The sequence below is a fragment of the Cyanistes caeruleus genome, chromosome 21 (assembly GCF_971803275.1).
Source record: "Cyanistes caeruleus chromosome 21, bCyaCae1.hap1.1, whole genome shotgun sequence".
Taxonomy (NCBI): domain Eukaryota; kingdom Metazoa; phylum Chordata; class Aves; order Passeriformes; family Paridae; genus Cyanistes; species Cyanistes caeruleus.
The window spans coordinates 10,007,965-10,019,817 of NC_141721.1; positions in this window are offsets into that span (position 1 = coordinate 10,007,965).

Below are 11,853 nucleotides of genomic sequence, written 5' to 3' on the forward strand. Positions count from 1 at the left end.
GGGACATCAAGAGCATATTCACCGGAGGAGAGCAACGTGCACCATGACCAGGATTAGAGGGTCCCTGCCTCTAGCCAGGTAGAGGAGAGGGACAACCGGATCTATTGGACAGTGTGGATCCGATGGCCTGGCACATCTGACCCACAAAGATATACGGCTTTGGTTGATACCGGCGCTCAATGCACTCTAATGCCATCAAGGTATGTGGGAGCGGAACCCATTTCTATTTCTGGGGTGACAGGGGGATCCCAGGAGCTCACGGTACTGGAAGCTGAAGTGAGTTTAACTGGGAATGAGTGGCAGAAACACCCCATCGTGACTGGTCCAGAGGCCCCATGCATCCTCGGCATAGATTACCTCAGGAACGGGTACTTCAAAGACCCAAAAGGTTATCGCTGGGCTTTTGGGATAGCTGCTCTAGAGACAGAAGGCATCAGACAACTGAGTACCTTGCCTGGTCTCTCAGACAACCCTTCTGCTGTGGGACTACTGAGAGTTGAAGAACAACAGGTACCAATTGCCAGAGCAACAGTGCACCGTCGGCAATACCGCACCGACAGAGACTCTGTGGTCCCCATCCATACGATGATTCGTGAGCTGGAGAGCCAAGGGGTGGTCAGCAAGGCTCGTTCACCCTTTAACAGCCCCATATGGCCAGTGCGTAAGTCCAGTGGAGAATGGAGACTGACGGTGGATTACCGTGGACTGAATGAAGTCACGCCACCACTGAGTGCAGCCGTACCAGACATGCTGGAGCTTCAGTATGAGCTGGAATCCAAGGCAGCAAAGTGGTACGCGACCATTGATATTGCAAATGCGTTTTTCTCCATTCCTCTGGCAGCAGAATGCAGGCCTCAGTTTGCCTTCACCTGGAGGGGTGTGCAGTATACCTGGAACCGATTGCCCCAGGGGTGGAAGCACAGTCCTACTATCTGCCATGGACTGATCCAGACTGTGCTAGAAAAGGGTGAGGCTCCAGAACACCTGCAGTACATTGATGACATCATTGTGTGGGGGAACACGGCAGCAGAAGTATTTGAGAAGGGACAGAAGATCATCCAGATTCTCCTGAAGGCTGGTTTTGCCATCAAGAGGAGCAAAGTCAAGGGACCTGCCCGGGAGATCCAGTTCCTGGGGGTAAAGTGGCAAGATGGACGGCGTCAGATTCCCACTGAAGTCATCAATAAGATCACTGCGATGTCTCCACCGACCAACAAGAAGGAAACACAAGCTTTCCTAGGTGCCATAGGCTTTTGGAGAATGCACATTCCTGAATATAGCCAGATTGTGAGCCCTCTCTACCTGGTTACCCGCAAGAAGAACAATTTCCATTGGGGCCCTGAACAGCAACAAGCTTTCGCCCAGATCAAGCAGGAAATCGCTCATGCGGTAGCCCTTGGTCCAGTCAGAACGGGGCCAGAAGTGAAAAACGTGCTCTACTCTGCAGCCGGGAACAATGGTCTGTCCTGGAGCCTTTGGCAGAAGGTGCCTGGTGAGACTCGGGGTCGACCACTGGGATTCTGGAGCCGAAGCTACAGAGGATCCGAGGCCAACTACACCCCAACAGAGAAGGAAATTTTGGCCGCCTATGAAGGAGTCCAAGCTGCCTCAGAGGTCATTGGTACTGAAGCGCAGCTGCTTCTGGCACCCCGACTGCCGGTGCTGGGGTGGATGTTCAAGGGAAAGATTCCTTCCACGCATCATGCCACCGATGCTACTTGGAGCAAATGGATTGCCCTCATTACACAGCGTGCCCGTATTGGAAACCTGAACCGCCCTGGGATTCTGGAAATTATAACAAACTGGCCTGAAGGTGAGACTTTTGGATTATCTTCTGAAGAAGAGGAGCAAGTGACACGTGCTGAGGAAGCCCCACCATATAATGAGCTACCGGAGAGTGAAAGACGATATGCCCTCTTCACCGATGGTTCCTGCCGAATTGTAAGCACTAACCGGAAATGGAAAGCTGCTGTATGGAGCCCCACACGACGAGTTGCACAAGCTACCGAGGGAGAGGGTGGATCGAGTCAGGTCGCAGAACTTAAAGCTGTCCAGCTGGCTTTAGATATTGCTGAAAGAGAGAAGTGGCCGAGGCTCTATCTCTACACTGACTCCTGGATGGTAGCTAATGCTCTGTGGGGATGGCTGGATCGCTGGAGAAAAGCCAACTGGCAGCGCAGAGGGAAACCCATCTGGGCCGCTGAGATTTGGCAGGACATCGCCGCTCGGGTGAAGAAGCTGATCGTGAAGGTTCGACACGTGGATGCTCATGTACCCAAAAGTCGGGCTAATGAAGAGCATCGTAACAATGAGCAGGTGGATCGAGCTGCCAAGGTGAAAATATCACAGGTGGATCTGGACTGGCAGCACAAGGGAGAATTATTTTTAGCTCGTTGGGCCCATGATGCCTCTGGTCATCAGGGACGAGATGCAACGTACCGATGGGCTCGTGAGCGAGGGGTGGACCTTACTATGGACAGCATCTCACAGGTTATCCACAACTGCGAGACCTGCGCTGCAATCAAACAGGCCAAGCGGGTGAAGCCTCTGTGGTACGGTGGAAGATGGTCCAAGTACAGGTATGGGGAAGCCTGGCAAATTGACTACATCACCCTTCCCCAAACCCGCCAAGGCAAGCGCTACGTGTTGACCATGGTGGAAGCAACCACTGGATGGCTGGAGACATACCCTGTGCCTCATGCTACTGCCCGGAACACCATCTTGGGCCTGGAAAAGCAAGTCCTTTGGAGACATGGCACCCCTGAGAGAATCGAGTCAGACAACGGGACGCATTTCAAGAACAGCCTCGTAAGTACTTGGGCCAGAGAACATGGAATTGAATGGATCTATCATATCCCTTATCATGCACCAGCTGCTGGGAAAGTTGAACGGTGCAATGGACTACTCAAGACTACCCTAAAAGCACTTGGTGGAGGAACCTTCAAAAATTGGGAAGTGAACTTAGCAAAGGCCACCTGGATGGTTAACACCAGAGGATCCATCAATCGAGCTGGTCCTGCCCAGTCTGAACCCTTGCACACGGTGGATGGAGATAAAGTCCCTGTGGTACACATGAGAGGTATGTTAGGAAAGACTGTTTGGATTAATCCCACCTCAGGCAAGAGCAAACCTACCCGTGGGATTGTCTTCGCTCAAGGACCTGGTTGCACTTGGTGGGTAATGCGGAAAGATGGGGAAACCCGATGTGTGCCACAAGGAGACCTCATTTTAAGTGAGAACTGTGTGTAAGGTTCCATTGTATATATATATATATATATGTGTGTGTGTGTGTGTGGAGTTTAAGGAAGGTACTGATTTGGAATTATGTAGATGGTAATAGAATAAGGGGTGGATTATGTCCTGGGTTGCAGTATATTCTATCACCATCCTCATGTACTGTTGAAACCAGGTGAGGCAGTGCTCCCTGCCTCCCCCCCCCCCCCCCCCCAGGTCTACCTTCTGTTAATGGGCCCATCAATGCCCTGCCCCATGACTCATAGATAACTTCCCCCTGTATTGTCCCCTGTTAATGGGCCCACCACTGCCTTGCTGCATGACTCAGAGATAACTTCCTCCTGGACTGTTTTCTGTTAATGGCTCATCAAGGCCTTATCTCATGACTCACCATCCCATTGTGAGATGCTCCTCCCCGAGGGAGGAGCCAAGCATTCCATACTGGATATAAGCTGAGAATTCGAACACCACAGCAGCCCTTACCTACGGGACTTCCAGAGGACAGGAGCTACTGCTGGACTTTTCAGCTGAAGACCAGACCCCCTTTCTTCCAGAGGATCACGCTTCAACAAGACCACCTCATCTGGACGACTACCATCACCCTAACAGGGTTCCAGGCTGTATTCTGACTCTGTCAGTGTTTTTGATATTATTGCATTTATTCTTTTTATCATTTTCCTATTAAATTATAATTCTGACTTGCGATCTCTCACTGGTTTGATTTCAAACTAGTACATACAGTAATGTTAATTTGTTAGGTTTTTTATATTTCTATTTGGATTATTGTTATAGGGGGTTTAATTGTTTGATTGAAGTATATGTTTTAAACTTATTGATAATGTGAGCAATATTGTTTATGGCTAAATTTATTTTTTGGTTTTGTGTTTATTTGGAGATGGTATTTTTATTTTGATGATGCGAGGTATTATGAGATTAATGAGTTAGGAACAATTCGGTTTTGTATTGTTGCAGTTTATTTTTGATCTTTTTTTTTGTAGTTGCATGTACTTGTTTATTGCTTTGGAAGTTTTTATTAGTTGTATTTTTGGGGATATGAATATTTATATGATGGATTTTTACAGGTAGTTTGTTTTTTGTTATAAATACAAACGCAATTTCGGGTTAAATAAAAGAGAAATTTATTATAAAACAATAATAAATTTGAACAATGAGAAAAAACCACAATGAGCACACCCAAACACACATGGGCATACCTGGGCACACATGGCTACACCTCAGACCACCTTGGCACCCCTGGCCATATCTGGGCACACATGGGCTCACATGGGCTCATCTGGGCACGCTTGGGCCCAGCTGGGCACACCTGGGCTCACATAGGCTCATCTGGGCCAATCTGGGCACATCTAGGCGCTGCTGGGCACACCTGGGACCACCTTGACCCACCTGGGCATATCTGGGCACATCTTGGCTCACATGGGCTCATCTGGATACACTTGGGCATACCTGGGCACACCTGGGATCACATGGGCACTGCTAGGCACCACTGGGCACTGCTGGCCACAACTGGGACCTCCTTGGCACCCATGGGCCTATCTGGGCACATCTTGGCTCACATGGGCTCATCTGGATACACTTGGGCATACCTGGGCACAGCTGGGCTCACATGGGCATATCCGGAGCATTCCTGGGCACACCTGGGCTCTCCTCAGCACTCCTGGGCACACCTGTGAAATCCTCGGCACACCTGGGACTCTTTCGGAAACCCTCGGCCTGTCTGGGCACTTCCTGGCTTACATGGGACCATCTGGGTATACCCAGGCACACCTGAGCACACCTCGACTCTCCTGGGCACACCTGGGCCACCCTGGGCACACCTAAGCACACCTGGGCAGACATGGGCACTCCTCAGACCACCTTGGCTCCCGTGGGAGCATCTGGGCACACCTGGGCTCCCATGGGCCAATTTGGGCACATCTGGGCACTGCTGGGCACACCTGGGACCACCTTGGAACCCCTGCGCATATCTGGGGACATCCTGGCACTTCAGGGCGCAACTGGGACCACCTTGGCCCCCCTGGCCAAATCCCAGCACATCTAGGCCCACATGAGCTCACCTGAGCACAACCAAACACACATGGGCATACCTGGGCACACATGCGTGCACCTCAGACCACCTTGACACCCTTGGGCATATCTGGGCACATCTGGGCACTGCTGGGCAAACCTCGGACCACCTTAGCACCCCTGGCCACAGCTCAGCACATCTGGGCCCACATGATCTCACCTGAGCACACCCAAACAAACGTGGGCATACCTGGGCACACATGGCTGCACCTCAGACCACCTTGGCACCCCTAGCCATATCTGGGAACATCTTGGCTCACATGGGCATATCTGGGCACTCCTGGACACACCTGGGCTCTCCTCAGCACTCCTTAGCACACCTGGGAATTCCTCAGCACACTTGGGTCTCCCTTGGCACCCCTCGGCCTGTCTGGGCACATCTTGGCTTACATGGGATCATCTGGGTATACCCAGGCACACCTGAGCACACCTAGGCTTTCCTGGGCACACCTGGGCCACCCTGGGCACACCTGGGCTCACATGGGCTCATCTGGGCACGCTTGGGCTCAGCTGGACTCACCTGGTCTCCACTGGGCACTCCTAGCTATGCCTGGGCATACCAGGGCACACATGGGCTCACCTCATAGCACATTGACACACCTGGGCGTATCTGGGCATATCTTGGCTCACATGGGCCCATCTGGGAACATCTGACTACACCTGGGCGCACCGAAGCACACATGGGCATACCAGGGCATATCTGGGCACACATGGGCACACCGCATACCACATTGACACACCTGGCAATATCTGGGCACATCTGGATTCACATGGGGACATCTGGGTACACCCAAGCACACCTGTGCACACCTGGGCTCTCCTGCACACACCTGGGTCACCCTGGGCACACCTAAGCACACCTGGGCAGACATGGGCACTCCTCAGACCACCATGGCACCCCTGGGCATATCTGGGCACATCTGGGCACTGCTGGACGCACCTGGGACCACCTTGGCACCCCTGGGCATCTCTGGGCACATCTTGGCTCACTTGGGCATATCTGGATACACTTGGACACACCTGGGCACACATGAGGTTTCATGGGCACACCTGGGCATAGCTGGGCACACATGAGAACACACGGGCAAATCTCGACACACCTGAGCATATCTTCTACATCTGGGCATGCCTAGGCACACATGGGCACTCCTCAGACCACCTTGGGTCTCCAGGCCATATCTGGGCACTCCTGGGCACATCTGGTCTCACATGGGCACTGCTGGGCACCACTGGGCACTGCTGGTCACACCTGGGACCACCTTGGCACCCATGGGCCTATCTGGGCACATCTTGGCTCACATGGAGTCATCTGGATACACTTGGGCATACTTGGGCACAGCTGGGCTCACTCGGGCACTGCTGGGCATGACTGGGCACTGCTGGGCACAACTGGGACCACCTTGACAGCCATGCGCCTATCTGGGCACATCTTGGCTCACATGAGCTCATCTGGATACACTTGGGCATACCTGGGCACAGCTGGGCTCACATGGGCCAATCTGGGCACACCTGGAAACTGCACGGCACCACTGGCACCGTCTTGGCACCCCTGCACCTATCTGGGCATATCTTGGCTCTCGTCAGCTCATCTGGGTACACTTGGGCACACCTAGGTTCTCATGGGCACACCTGGGACCACCTTGGCACCCTTGGCCACAGCTCAGCACATCTGGGCCCACATGGGCTCCCCTGAGCACACCCAAACACACATGGGCATACCTGGGCACATATGGCTACACCTCAGACCACCTTGGCACCCCTAGCCATATCTGGGCACACCTGGGCTCACATGGGCATATCTGGGCACTCCTGGACACACCTGGGCTCTCCTCGGCACTCCTTAGCACACCTGGGAATTCCTCAGCACACTTGGGTCTCCCTTGGCACCCCTCGGCCTGTCTGGGCACATCTTGGCTTACATGGGATCATCTGGGTATACCCAGGCACACCTGAGCACACCTAGGCTTTCCTGGGCACACCTGGGCAACCCTGGGCACACCTGGGCTCACATGGGCTCATCTGGGCACGCTTGGGCTCAGCTGGGCTCACCTGGGCTCCACTGGGCACTCCTAGCTGTGCCTGGGCATACCAGGGCACACATGGGCACACTTCATACCACATTGACACACCTGGGCATATCTGGGTACGGCTGGACGCACATGGGACCACCTTGCCACTCCTGGCCAAATCCCAGCACATCTAGGCCCACATGTGCTCACCTGAGCACAACCAAACACACATGGGCATACCTGGGTACACATGCGTGCATCTCCGACCACCTTGGCGCCCTTGGGCATATCTGGGCACATCTGGGCATTGCTGGGCAAACCTCAGACCACCTTAGCACCCCTGGCCACAGCTCAGCACATCTGGGCGCACATGATCTCACCTGAGCACACCCGAACACACGTGGGCATACCAGGGCACACATGGGCACACCTCATACCACATTGACACACCAGGGCATATCTGGCCACATCTTGGCTCACATGGGCCCATCTGGGAACATCTGACTACACCTGGGCGCACCGAAGCACACATGGGCATACCAGGGCATATCTGGGCACACATGGGCACACCGCATACCACATTGACACACCTGGCAATATCTGGGCACATCTGGATTCACATGGGGACATCTGGGTACACCCAAGCACACCTGTGCACACCTGGGCTCTCCTGCACACACCTGGGTCACCCTGGGCACACCTAAGCACACCTGGGCAGACATGGGCACTCCTCAGACCACCATGGCACCCCTGGGCATATCTGGGCACATCTGGGCACTGCTGGACGCACCTGGGACCACCTTGGCACCCCTGGGCATCTCTGGGCACATCTTGGCTCACTTGGGCATATCTGGATACACTTGGACACACCTGGGCACACATGAGGTTTCATGGGCACACCTGGGCATAGCTGGGCACACATGAGAACACACGGGCAAATCTCGACACACCTGAGCATATCTTCTACATCTGGGCATGCCTAGGCACACATGGGCACTCCTCAGACCACCTTGGGTCTCCAGGCCATATCTGGGCACTCCTGGGCACATCTGGTCTCACATGGGCACTGCTGGGCACCACTGGGCACTGCTGGTCACACCTGGGACCACCTTGGCACCCATGGGCCTATCTGGGCACATCTTGGCTCACATGGAGTCATCTGGATACACTTGGGCATACTTGGGCACAGCTGGGCTCACTCGGGCACTGCTGGGCATGACTGGGCGCTGCTGGGCACAACTGTGACCACCTTGACAGCCATGCGCCTATCTGGGCACATCTTGGCTCACATGAGCTCATCTGGATACACTTGGGCATACCTGGGCACAGCTGGGCTCACATGGGCCAATCTGGGCACACCTGGAAACTGCACGGCACCACTGGCACCGTCTTGGCACCCCTGCACCTATCTGGGCATATCTTGGCTCTCGTCAGCTCATCTGGGTACACTTGGGCACACCTAGGTTCTCATGGGCACACCTGGGACCACCTTGGCACCCTTGGCCACAGCTCAGCACATCTGGGCCCACATGGGCTCCCCTGAGCACACCCAAACACACATGGGCATACCTGGGCACACATGGCTACACCTCAGACCACCTTGGCACCCCTAGCCATATCTGGGCACACCTGGGCTCACATGGGCATATCTGGGCACTCCTGGACACACCTGGGCTCTCCTCGGCACTCCTTAGCACACCTGGGAATTCCTCAGCACACTTGGGTCTCCCTTGGCACCCCTCGGCCTGTCTGGGCACATCTTGGCTTACATGGGATCATCTGGGTATACCCAGGCACACCTGAGCACACCTAGGCTTTCCTGGGCACACCTGGGCCACCCTGGGCACACCTGGGCTCACATGGGCTCATCTGGGCACGCTTGGGCTCAGCTGGGCTCACCTGGGCTCCACTGGGCACTCCTAGCTGTGCCTGGGCATACCAGGGCACACATGGGCACACTTCATACCACATTGACACACCAGGGCATATCTGGGCACATCTTGGCTCACATGGGCCCATCTGGGAACATCAGGGCACACCTCGGCCCACCGAAGCACACATGGGCATACCAGGGCATATCTGGGCACACATGGGCACACCTCATACCACATTGACACACCTGGCAATATCTGGGAACATCTGGATTCACATGGGGACATCTGGGTACACCCATGCACGCCTGGGCACACCTGGGTTCTCCTCGGCACGCCTGGGTCACCCTGGGCACACCTAAGCACACCTGGGCAGACATGGGCACTCCTCAGACTACCTTGGCTCCCCTGGGAACATCTGGGCACATCTGGGTTCACATGGGCCAATCTGGGCACATCTGGGCACACCTGGGCACACCTGGGACCACCTTGGCACCCCTGCACCCTATCTGGGCACATCATGGCTCACATGGGCTCATCTGGATACACTTGGGCACACCTGGGCACAGCTGGGCTCTCCTGGGCACACCTGGGCAATGCTGGGCACAACTGGGACCGTCTTGGCAACCCTGCGCCTATCTGGGCATATCTTGGTTCTCGTGAGCTCATCTGCGTACACTTGGGCACACCTAGGTTCTCATGGGCACACCTGGGACCACCTTGGCAACCCTGGCCACAGCTCAGCACATGGGCCCACATGGGCTCCCCTGAGCACACCCAAACACACATGGGCATATCTGGGCATACATGGCTGCACCTCAGACCACCTTGGTACCCCTGGCCATATCTGGGCACACCTGGGCTCACATAGGCTCATCTGGGCCAATCTGGGCACATCTAGGCACTGCTGGGCACACCTGGGACCACCTTGACCCACCTGGGCATATCTGGGCACATCTTGGCTCACATGGGCTCATCTGGATACACTTGGGTATACCTGGGCACACCTGGGATCACATGGGCACTGCTAGGCACCACTGGGCACTGCTGGGCACAACTGGGACCTCCTTGGCACCCATGGGCCTATCTGGGCACATCTTGGCTCACATGGGCTCATCTGGATACACTTGGGCATACCTGGGCACAGCTGGGCTCACATGGGCATATCTGGGCATTCCTGGGCACACCTGGGCTCTCCTCAGCACTCCTGGGTACACCTGTGAAATCCTCGCCCCGCCTGGGACTCTTTCGGAAACCCTCGGCCTGTCTGGGCACTTCCTGGCTTACATGGGACCATCTGGGTATACCCAGGCACACCTGAGCACACCTCGACTCTCCTGGGCACACCTGGGCCACCCTGGGCACACCTAAGCACACCTGGGCAGACATGGGCACTCCTCAGACCACCTTGGCTCCCGTGGGAGCATCTGGGCACACCTGGGCTCCCATGGGCCAATTTGGGCACATCTGGGCACTGCTGGGCACACCTGGGACCACCTTGACACCCCTGGGCATATCTGGGCACATCCTGGCACTGCTGGGCGCAACTGGGACCACCTTGGCCCCCCTGGCCAAATCCCAGCACATCTAGGCCCACATGAGCTCACCTGAGCACAACCAAACACACATGGGCATACCTGGGCACACATGCGTGCACCTCAGACCACCTTGGCACCCTTGGGCATATCTGGGCACATCTGCGCACTGCTGAGCACACCTTGGACCACCTTAGCACCCCTGGCCACAGCTCAGCACATCTGGGCCCACATGATCTCACCTGAGCACACCCAAACAAACGTGGGCATACCTGGGCACACATGGCTGCACCTCAGACCACCTTGGCACCCCTGGCCATATCTGGGAACATCTTGGCTCACATGGGCATATCTGGGCACTCCTGGACACACCTGGGCTCTCCTCGGCACTCCTTAGCACACCTGGGAATTCCTCAGCACACTTGGGTCTCCCTTGGCACCCCTCGGCCTGTCTGGGCACATCTTGGCTTACATGGGATCATCTGGGTATACCCAGGCACACCTGAGCACACCTAGGCTTTCCTGGGCACACCTGGGCCACCCTGGGCACACCTGGGCTCACATGGGCTCATCTGGGCACGCTTGGGCTCAGCTGGACTCACCTGGTCTCCACTGGGCACTCCTAGCTGTGCCTGTGCATACCAGGGCACACATGGGCACACCTCATACCACATTGACACACCTGGGCATATCTGGGCACATCTTGGCTCACATGGGCCCATCTGGGAACATCTGACTACACCTGGGCGCACCGAAGCACACATGGGCATACCAGGGCATATCTGGGCACACATGGGCACACCTCATACCACATTGACACACCTGGCAATATCTGGGCACATCTGGATTTGCATGGGGACATCTGGGCACACCCAAGCACACCTGGGCACACCTGGCCTCTCCTGCACACACCTGGGTCACTCTGGGCACACCTAAGCACACCTGGGCAGACATGGGCACTCCTCAGACCACCATGGCACCCCTGGGCATATCTGGGCACATCTGGGCACTGCTGGTCACACCTGGGACTACCTTGGCACCCCTGGGCATCTCTGGGCACATCTTGGCTCACTTGGGCATATCTGGATGCACTTGGACACACCTCGGCACACATGAGGC